Source organism: Schistocerca piceifrons, chromosome 7 (genome assembly GCF_021461385.2).
Source record: "Schistocerca piceifrons isolate TAMUIC-IGC-003096 chromosome 7, iqSchPice1.1, whole genome shotgun sequence".
Classification (NCBI taxonomy): Eukaryota; Metazoa; Arthropoda; class Insecta; order Orthoptera; family Acrididae; genus Schistocerca; species Schistocerca piceifrons.
Genome location: NC_060144.1, coordinates 253,486,244 through 253,498,177, shown reverse-complemented (window position 1 = coordinate 253,498,177; position 11,934 = coordinate 253,486,244). Strand labels below are relative to the sequence as shown.

General features: G+C 40.8%; 1 pseudogene; it reads right to left on the bottom strand.

Moving 5' to 3' along the window:
- Window positions 1-633: 633 nt before the first annotated feature.
- On the bottom strand, window positions 634-751 carry LOC124709418 (annotated as a pseudogene).
- Window positions 752-11,934: the final 11,183 nt, after the last annotated feature.

The window sequence follows — 11,934 nt, the reverse complement described above, 5'->3', positions numbered from 1 at the left end:
GGACGAGAAAATTGGTGATCGAAATTTCATGAGAAGATCCCGTCGCAAAGAAAGACGCATTTATTTTAATGATTGCGACTCCAATTCACGTATAATGTCTGGGGCACTATCTCCCTTATTTCGCGATAGTAAAAAACGAGCCGCCCTGTTTTGTACTTTTTGGAAGTCATCCGTCAGTCTCACCTGATGCGGATCCCACACAACACAGCAATACTCCAGGACAGGGCGGACAAGCGTGGTGTAAGCAGTCTCTTTAGTAGACCTGTTGCACCTTCTAAGTGTTCTGCCAATGAATCGCAGTCTTTGGTTTGCTCTATCCACAATATTATCTATGTGATCGTTCCAATTTAGGTTATTTGTAATTGTAATCCCTAAGTATGTAGTGGAATTTACAGTCTTCAGATTTGCGTGACTTATCGCATAATCGAAATGTAGCTAATTTCTTTTAGTACTCGTGCGAATAACTTGATACTTTCCCTTATTCAGGGTCAATTGCCGCTTTTCGCACCATACAGATACCTTATGGTCAGTATACCGCTGTCCTGGCAGTACGTCGATTTACGAGACCGGAGCCGCTACTTCTCAGTCACGTAGGTCCGCAGTTTGCCTCACAAGGGCTGAGTGCACCCCGCTTGCCAACAGCGCTCGGCAGACTGGATGGTGACCCATCCAAGTGCTAGCCCAGCCCGACAGTGCCTAACTTCGGTGAACTGACGGGAACCGGTGTTACCACTGCGGCAAGGCCGTTGGCATGTTTGATTATATGGCATATCAAAATACATTTAAAGTCAATACTATAATATAAAGACAAGTCGATGTTTCACATTGTCACAAAAAGTCTCTAAATTACTTGACGAATTAGCCTGAAAGTTTTAAACGATATTCTAATAATCGTTAAGAGGGACAAAGGCTATGTATGTTTCAAATATATATGGTAGATAAATAAACGTATACAGTATAAAGGGAAAATATTGTTAGTAAAAATCTCGAGTAGTTGCACAATGATTACTTCAAAATTTTACACAATTCTCTAATAAACGTTCACACTTAGATGGGCGGCATAGCTTTTTATATATGCATGGCATGTAAATATGTATATACGCAGAAGAACCAAAGACATTGGTACACATGGCAAATATGGTGTAGGGCCCACGCTGGCACGCAGAAGTGCCGCATGGACTCGACTAATGTCTTAAGTAGTGCTGGAGGGAATTGACACCAACAATCCTGCAAGGCTGTCCATAAATCTGTAGGAGTACGAAGGGGTGGAGATCTCTTCTGAACAGCACGTTTCAAGGCATCCAGATATGCTCAATAACGTTCATGTCTGCGGAGTTTGGTAGACGTTTTGGGTGTCGCTGGAGTTCCGTCGGAATGCACAATGGACATGAATGGATGCTCTCCCTGATACTCTTCACAACTTCTGGTTCTGTCAGTTTATCCAGGTCCCATATGCTTAAATTCCCACCTTTGTGCAGTTTCTCCACTTGTGATCTAAAGATTGTGGTCAGAGTCCACATCTGCCCCGGGAAATGTCTTACAATTTAAAACCTGGTTCCTAAATCTCTGTCTTACCATTATATAATCTATCTGAAACCTTCTAGTATCGCCAGGTCTCTTCCATGTATACAACTTTCTTTCATGATTTTGAAGCAAGTGTTAGATATGATTAAGCTATCTTCTGTGCAAAATTCTACCAGGCGGCTTCCTCTTTCATTTCTTACCCCCAATCCATATTCGCCCACTACGTTTCCTTCCCTTCCTTTACCTACTATGAGATTCCAATCACAAATGACTCTCAAATTTTCGCCTCCCTTCACTATCTGAATAATTTCTTTTATCTCATCATACATTTCATCAATCTCTTCGTCATCTGCGGAGCTAGTTGGTATATAAACATGTGCTACTGTGGTAGGCGTGGGCTTCATGTCTATCTTGGCCACAATAATGGGTTCACTATGCTGTTTGTAGTAGCTTACCCGCACGCCTATTTTTTTTATTCATTATTAAACCTACTCCTGCATTACCCCCATTTGATCCTGTATTTATAGCCCTGTAGTCACCTGACCAGAAATCTTATTCCTCCTGCCACCAAACATTACTAATTCCCACTATATCTAACTTTAACATATCGGTTTCCCTTTTTAAATTTTTGTAACCTACCTGCCCGATTAAGGGATCTGACATTCCACGCTCCGATCTGTAGAACGCCAGTTTTCTTTTTCCTGATAACGACGTCCTCCTGAGTACTCCCCGGCCGGAGATCCGAATGGGGGACTATTTTACCTGCGGAATATTTTACCCAAGAGGACGCCATCATCATTTAACCATACAGTAAAGCTGCATCCCATCGGGAAAAATTACGGCTATAGTTTCCCCTTGCTTTCAGCTGTTCGCAGTATCAGCACAGCAAGGCCGTTCTGGTTAGTGTTACAAGGCAGATCAGTCAATCATCCAGACTGTTGCTCCTGCAACTACTGCAACTGCTCCTGTCCCTCTTCAGGAACCACACGTTTGCCTGGCCTCTCAACAGATACAGCTCGACAGTGGCTGCACCTATGGTACGGCTATCTGTATCACTGAGGCACGCAAGCCTCCCCACGAACGGCAAGGTCCATGGTTCATGAGGGGCACAGGGCGACTATGTTGAGAAATAAATATGTAAACATGAAGAATAAAGATGTAGATTGTTAATGAAGTCTCTTTTCACTTGGATCAATAAAATATTTCGAAAGATATGCACGGTACGAAAATGGTTTTACAGGTTGTAAGACAACATTTTCAAACGGGAAATGTGTCGGTGCTGTTCAGTAGAGCAGACAGTGTTATGGATGTAAAACTGACCACACCCACACGAGTTTTTGTAAATCCAGGTTTTCTCAGGTCTACATCGTCTTTAAGTTTCATTGAAGATGTAGGGCTCAGACCACCTGGAATATACAAGATACGGGATGGATTGAAGCAGTTTTACTTCCACCACACTGTCCACACTACAGAACAGCACCACATAGAACATGAAAGGTGTTTCCGCCTACGTTATCCCGAAAAATGCCCTGTAACGGAGCATGCACTGGAAAATGAATTTCATTCGACGATACTTATTATTAAACGGACCAACGGCTTCTGGGATAGCGCAGTAAATGAAGCAATAGAAATAAAAGAAACATACAATAAGGGCATTACATTTCAGCTGAGTATAGCCTGGGGTCCTGTGTTTGTGGAGCTGAAGTGGGCGTGGCGTTCGCACAACCTAAACACTGCCATATATAGTGCTGGACTCGGTAGCTGCAACGTCACTGGCGGCAGCGCGGCGATATAATCACGCTAATTAACCACTTGACAGTGGAAGAAGAGATCTCTGCCGAAAGCTCCTGGGTCATTAACCTCTTGATGCGGCTTTATGCCCGAGAATATTTTAGTAACAGTTTTTCTTCCCTTCGGAGTGTTTTATCTCGGTGATTCACCTTGCCTCCAACTTCAGGATGCTTGATGCCTCTCAAAATAGGGATGCTTCATTTCGGTGAGTGTCCTTGGCATTCACCATCGGGGTGCTTACTTTCGGTAAGTTTCACCTTCGCGTTTCTTTGTTTTGGTGAGTCCCAGGGCACCTCATCTTCATTGTAATACATAATAAATGCAGTGAATTACTTCCATTTCCATACATTTATTAACCAGTGCATGGAATTCATGTACGGAACTTAGGCTCATCTTGCAATAAGTTACGAAGTGCCGGACGAATTAACACTCGTCGGCACACTGGTAGGTTCCTAGATATAGTTTTGAAGGAGCCGTGTTGATGCTACAAAAAATAAAAAATATTGGAAAACGTCGACAAGATGAAATACTTTGTAACAATCCATGTTCACAGAATTGCATGACTATTTGTTACTCTGACTGAACACCATCATATCAGTCACGTAATAGTCTCCTTCCTGAGAGTACAGTTGGCTATAAACATACCTACATAATTCTGTCTAATACAACCCACGCGCTGCTGGCTCTGTGTTGACACGATTTTGTCTTCTTCAGCTTTAATTGCAGAGTGGGATGAGCGGCACTCCTCGCTGACGTAAATAGACGTAAACAGTCAACAGTGCTGTGTACTCCAACGTTTCTTACTCGTCGTAGCGTCTGGCGGCGACTGTGCTCGGACGACACCACAATATTATTTTCTGTTCAGTGTGGCTTTCAAGTATATGAGACAAATGACTTTGTTGCTAGTGGCAAGACACCAAACGTTAAGACAACAACGGCGGTGAAGATTAACTTCACGTATCCAGTGTGTGTTTTCCACAGTCTAATAATGTATTTTATGAGGTTTAACTTTGCTGTGGCTCGTAAAAGTTGACTCTCCGATGAATGTTACTCGACAAAAGAACTGCGGGTCTCCTTGCAAATGCGTCAGTACTCAACAACCAAACCAATCTCGATTCTAAAAAACATTCCCCCGAAGATCTTGATGTGCGGAGATGTGGTAGGGATGGTACTTGTGATTTGTTTAGGATCGCCCTATCACATATGTAAACAGATCCTGACTCGTGAGATATTTCACAGGTTTGCACAAGTGGGTTATGGGCCTCTGCAGTTAGTATTGCAGTTTCTTTATTGTTCTTCGCAGTAAACTGATAAATTGTCTTACGAAATCTTAGATAGGATCACCCGTGGTCTAGGGGTAGAGTCTTCGGTCCGGGTTCGATCCCCACCACTGCCTAAATTTTGATAAATAATCACCATTGGCGGCCGAAGACTTCCGGCATAAGAAGTCAGCCTCAATTTGCCAACGGCCTTGTCAAAGAGGGCGGAGGAGCGGATAGAGGTTCAGGGCACTCTCTTGTCCAATGGGTGGGAAATTGCCCCTAAAAGCGGAAGAATCCGCAATGATCAACGACATGAGGATGCAGAAGGCAATGGAAACCACTGCATTAAAGACACGTAACGTGTATCCACAGGACATGTGGCCTGTAATTGAAGAAGTGTCATGATGATCTCTCCATTGGCAAAAGATTTCGGAATACTCCCCCATTCGGATCTCCGTGAGGGGACTGCCTAGGGGGAGGTTACCATGAGAAAAAGATTGAATAATCAACGAAAGGATAACGTTATACGAGTCGAGGCGTGGAATGTCAGAAGCTTGAACGTGGTAGGGAAACTAGAAAATCTGAAAAGGGAAATGCAAAGGCTCAATCTAGATATAGTAGGGGTCAGTGAAGTGAAGAGGAAGGAAGAGTAGGATTTCTGGTCAGATGAGTATCGGGTAATATCAACAGCAGCAGAAAATGGTATAACAGGTGTAGGATTCGTTATGAATAGGAAGGTAGGGCAGAGGGTGTGTTACTGTGAACAGTTCAGTGACCGGGTTGTTCTAATCAGAATCGACAGCAGACCAACACCGACAACGATAGTTCAGGTATACATGCCGACGTCGCAAGCTGTAGATGAACAGATAGACAAAGTGTATGAGGATATTGAAAGGGTAATGCAGTATGTAAAGGGGGACGAAAATCTAATAGTCATGGGCGACTGGAATGCAGTTGGAGGGGAAGGAGTAGAAGAAAAGGTTACAGGAGAATATGGGCTTGGGACAAGGAATGAAAGAGGAGAAAGACTAATTGAGTTCTGTAACAAGTATCAGCTAGTAATAGCGAACACACTGTTCAAGAATCACAAGAGGAGGAGGTATACTTGGAAAAGGTTGGGAGATACGGGAAGATTTCAATCAGATTACATCATGGTCAGACAGAAATTCCGAAATCAGATACTGGATTGTAAGGCGTACCCAGGAGCAGATATAGACTCAGATGACAATATAGTAGTGACGAAGAGTAGGCTGAAGTTCAAGACATTAGTCAGGAAGGATCAATACGCTAAGAAGTAGGATACGGGAGTACTAAGGAATTACGAGATACGTTTGAAGTTCTCTAACGCTATAGATACAGCAATAAGGAATAGCGCAGTAGGCAGTACAGTTGAAGAAGAATGGACAGCTCTAAAAAGGGCCATCACAGAACTTGGGAAGGAAAACATAGGTACAAAGAAGGTAGCTGCGAAGAAACCATCGGTAACAGAAGAAATACTTCAGTTGATTGATGAAAGGAGGAAGTACAAACATGTTCCGGGGAAATCAGGAACACAGAAATACATGTCGCTGAGGAATGAAATAAATAAGAAGTGCAGGGAAGCTAAGACGAAATGGCTGCAGGAAAAATGTGAAGACATCGAAAAAGATATGATTGTCGGAAGGACAGACTCAGCATACAGGAAAGTCAAAACAACCTTTGGTGACATTAAAAGCAACGGTGGTAACATTAAGAGTGCAACGGGAATTCCACTGTTAAATGCAGAGGAGAGAGCAGATAGGTGGAAAGAATACTTTGAAAGCTTCTATGAGGGTGAAGATTTGTCTGATGTGATAGAAGAAGAAACAGGAGTCGATTTAGAAGAGATAGGGGATCCAGGATTAGAATCGGAATTTAAAAGAGCTTTGGAGGACTTACGGTCAAATAAGGCAGAAGGAATAGATAAAATTCCATCAGAATTTCTAAACTCATTGGGGGAAGTGGCAACAAAACGACTATTCACGTTGGTGTGTAGAATATGTGAGTCTGGCGATATACCATCTGACTTTCGGAAAAGCATCATCCACACAATTCCGAAGACGGCCATAGCTGACAAGTGCGAGAAGTATCGCACAATCAGCTTAACAGCTCATGCATCGAAGCTGCTTACAAGAATAATATACAGAAGAATGGAAAAGAAAATTGAGAATGCGCTAGGTGACGATCGGTTTGGTTTTAGGAAAAGTAAAGGGACGAGTGAGGCAATTCTGACGTTACGGCTAAAAATGGAAGCGAGGCTAAAGAAAAATCAAGACACTTTCATAGGATTTTTCGACCTGGAAAAAGCGTTCGACAATATAAAATGGTGCCAGCTGTTCGAGATTCTGAAAAATGTAGGGGTATGCTATAGGGAGAGACGGGTCATATACAATATGTACAACAACCAAGAGGGAATAATAAGAGTGGACGATCAAGAACGAAGTGCTCGTATTGCGAAGGGTGTAAGACAAGTCTGTAGCCTTTCGCCCCTACTCTTCAATCTGTACATCGAGGAAGCAATGATGGAAATAAAAGAAAAGTTCAGGAGTGGAATTAAAATACAAGGTGAAAGGATATCAATGATACGATTCGCTGATGACATTGCTATCCTGAGTGAAAGTGAAGAAGAATTAAATGATCTGCTGAACGGAATGAACAGTCTAAAGAGTACACAGTATGGTTTGAAAGTAAATCGGAGAAAGACAAAGGTAATGAGAAGTAGTAGAAATGAGAACAGCGAGAAACTTAACATCAGGATTGAAGGTCGCGAAGTCAATGAAGTTAAGGAATTCTGCTACCTAGGCAGTTAAATAACCAATGACGGACGGAGCAAGGAGGACATCAAAAGCAGGCTCGCTATGGCAAAAAAGGCATCTCTGGCCAAGAGAAGTCTACTAATATCAAATACCGGCCTTAATTTGAGGAAGAAATTTCTAAGGATGTACGTCTGGAGTACAGCATTGTATGGTAGTGAAACATGGACTGTGGGAAAAGCGGAACAGAAGAGAATCGAAGCATTTGAGATGTGGTGGTATAGAGAATGTTGAATATTAGGTGGACTGATAAGGTAAGGAATGAGGAGGTTCTACGCAGAATCGGAGAGGAAAGGAATATGTGGAAAACACTGATAAGGAGAAGGGATAGGATGATAGGACATCTGCTAAGACATGAGGGAATGACTTCCATGGTACTAGAGGGAGCTGTAAAAGGCAAAAACTGTAGAGGAATACAGAGATTGGAATACGTCAAGCAAATAATTGAGGACGTAGGTTGCAAGTGCTACTCTGAGATGAAGAGGTTAGCACAGGAAAGGAATTCGTGGCGGACCGCATCAAACCAGTCAATAGACCGATGGCCAAATAAAAAAAAATCTTAGACTATGAGCAAAACGTTTAGTATGGATGAAAAAGGTTTTACCAGGGGGAAGGTAAAGGCCAGCACAAAAGCTTTTGTGTAGAATGAGAACCCGAGTTTAACAACAGCAATGTCACTCACAGTTAAGAATTTTAACAGAAAATTTATATAACAATTGGCAAGCTTAATTCGATATTATGATAATGAAATCTTAAGGAAAATTTTTCTTAGATCTCGGCTAGATTTATTTAAAATAATGATCTCTTAAAAAAGATAAAAAAATGGCCTTAACAAATCCCAAGAAATTATATTTTAGGAAGATGTTTGCTTTACATATAAATTAAAGCAATCAACATCTTGAACTACTGGCAACTTCCTGAATTCGTGCCAAGACTTGAGTCTAACAAATAATGACGTTAAGGAAACGACCGATTAAATTTATAACATCAGTAATGCCAACACAAATAACACCATTAGAAAGTTCAATTCAAACAATCATTTCTCAAGGCACACAACCGGCTAAAATCGTAAAATCCACATTCAATAACTGACCAGTAATAATTTACAGATTCAAAAGTGATTACATTAATTTCTTGCACTCGCACAGAATGTAAGAAAGTACTGCTGGGCACACACTTATACACAGTTCAATTTCCTCGGGGTTAAAAAATTAAGCAAGGCACTTTAACAAACCTTCTAACATAATAACTAAAGTTATTATGTTATGTGCATATCAAAGTCCGTAACAATCCAAAGTCAAGGCGCCGGTGTGCTCTCCTTTGTCACAGCAATATTACAAATATGGTTAACGCATTGCTCAGTTGGGTTACTCCATCAACCGATCGGTCCAGACCATTTGGACCGCCATATACAACTTGAAATGTTTGCCCAACAATATAGAAGGGAAAGGCGACTAATTACAGAACCCGGATAGTAATGCACTGAAACGGACTAAGTTTGTAACTTTACTATAGGGGGTATTCACGACGATCCGCCGCGAATGGTGCTGGTCCAGCGCGATAGCCATGTAGCGGTAGAACTGGTGAAACTAAGAAAATTAGCAAACATGTTATCCAATAAGTTTCCTTTAATTTAAGTGTATGGCCACAAGATTTTTGTTGTCAGATTACCAGTTTCGGTCTATAATGACCATCATCAGATCTGCAGCAAATATGGGAAAAATATAAATACACTCGCAGATTTGTACAGCTTAAAAACAATAAATAGACCACAATGAAAAGTACTACTGATATATATATATATATATATATATATATATATATATATATATATATATATATATATATATGCATTTGTGCGCTCTAAGTATGAAGTAGCATATCTGTTTTATAAAAACAAAGTCTTAATGTACTGCAGCCACAGTGGCATCGTCAAATGTTAAATGAAAAATCTGCACCAGCATCGTTAAATATATATAAATAACATCATACGCACGAGTCGGGTTGTCAGTAGCACTACTGTTCAAAACAAGCTGCCGTACGGTAGCCACAAGATATTTGTGTTGTAAGTTCAACAGATGTCGACGATCCGCCTCGAATGGTACTGGTCCAGCGCGATAGCCATGTAGGGGTAGAACGGGTGAAACTACAAAAATTAGGAGAGATATTATCCATATAATAGAACACGACCAAAGTCAGATTGTTAAAATTAGGAAGAGATAAGAGACAATAGTTGACATATGGTCAAGTGCCAATATTCTAGATAATGACATAAGTAATGGTTCAAATGACTCTGAGCACTATCGGACTTAACTGCTTAGGTCATTAGTCCCCTAGAACTTAGAACTAATTAAACCTAACTAACCTAAGGACAACACACACATCCATGCCCGAGGCAGGATTCGAACCTGCGACCGTAGCGGTCGCGCGGCTCCAGACTGTAGCGCCTAGAACCGCTCGACCACTCAGGACGGCTGACATAAGTAATAAACACCTTTGATAGTGCACTAGTGCACAGACTAATATTAAAAACTTTGAAAGAAATCGGAAAAAAAGCCACAATGAAAGAAAACATATTGCTGCACATAATTTATTTCAACGCTTTTCATTACTGTAATGCCTTTTAGACATTATAAGCACATTAGACACTTCAACTATTGTATCCCCCTTTACTTTACGATGTTAAATTAATCATTGGAAACCAGTGTATTCCTACAGTAGCGACATCTGGTGAACTTACAACACAAATATCTTGTGGCTACTGTATGGCAGCTTGTTTTGAACAGTAGTGCTACTGACAACATGACTCGTGCGTATGATGTTATTTATATATATTTAACGATGCTGGTGCTGATTTTTCATTTAACATTTGACGATGCCACTATGGCTTCAGTACATTAGGACTTTGTTTTTATAAAACCGATATGCTACTTCAGACTTAGAGCGCACAAATGCATATATATATATATATATATATATATATATATATATATATATATATATATATATATATATCAGTAGTACTTTTCATTGTGGTCTATTTATTGTTTTTAAGCTGCACAAATCTGCGAGTGTACTTATATTTTTTCCATATTTGCTGCAGATCTGATGATGGTCATTATGGACCGAAACTGGTAATCTGACATCAAAAATTTTGTGGCCATACACGTAAATTAAAGGAAACTTATTGGATAACATGTTTGCTAATTTTCTTAGTTACACCAGTTCTACCGCTACATGGCTATCGCGCTGGACCAGTACCATTCGCGGCGGATCGTCGTGAATACCCCCTATAGTAAAGTTACAAACTTAGTCCGTTTCAGTGCACTACTCCCCGGGTTCTGTAATTAGTCGCCTTTCCCTTCTATATTGTTGGGCAAACATTTCAAGTTGTTTACGGCGGTCCAAATGGTCTGGACCGATCGGTTGATGGAGTAACCCAACTGAGGAATGCGTTAACCGTATTTGTAATATTGCTGTGACAAAGGAGAGCACACCGGCGCCTTGACTTTGGTTTGTTACGGACTATGATATGCACATAACAGGTGTGTTAAAGTTATTATGTCAGAAGGTTTGTTAAAGTGTCTCGCTTAATTTTCTCGCCACGAGGCAATTGAACTGTGTATAAGCGTGTGCCTAGCAGTATTTTCTTACATTCTGTGCGAGTGCACGAAATAAATGTAATCACTTTTGAATTTGTGTAAATTATTACTGGTCAGTTATTGAATGTGGATTTTACGATTTTAGCCCGTTTTGTGCCTTGAGAAATGATTGTTTGAATTGAACTTTCTAATGGTGTTATTTGTGTTGGCATTACTGATGTTATAAATTTAATCGGTCGTTTCCTTAACGTCATTATTTGTTAGCCGTGTACAAGGGTCACTGTTTTATTCGCGACAGTGTCGCAGCTTGTGAGACATATTATCCACCCGCCAGAACAGAGAGCAGTTCTAAACTGCCGTCAATCGGCACACGCGCACTAGACAGCGATAATTCGCGCACGCGCAGAAAGGGGTACTGCAGTACTTTCTACTTGTTATTTGCTTACTGTTGGGTACCTAGTGGCAAATTTCATATTTTCATATTGGGGTTCTTCCGCATTGTTTTCAGTGACTAGGTTTTCATAAATTCAGTAAAAAAAAGCAAAACTTTTTTTTTTGCCAGTAGACGTCCTATTATGTTAGCTGTTTGTGAAAGCATTTTTCTTTTTTTTTTATTGAATGCTTCGTTTTGTAGAAATTGAATGGAGAAAAGAGGTGTTAAGCGCCTTAATTCAAGCATACAGTGGGGAAAGGTAAGGTACGTCGGCAGTCGCAATCGCTTATTTCTGAGAAATAGGCTTGTAACTCGACACGGTGATTTTTGATTTGTGATGTAATGCGTTAGTTTACGGAAGTTCATGCTTGTTATTATTACATCTCTAGCATCATTTCAGAATACTAGGAAAGAGAAACTGGCATTGAAAGGCGAGAAAGTCCATGCAGCTTTACCCAGTGCTACAGTCGAGGACTGTAACATTCTTAGTG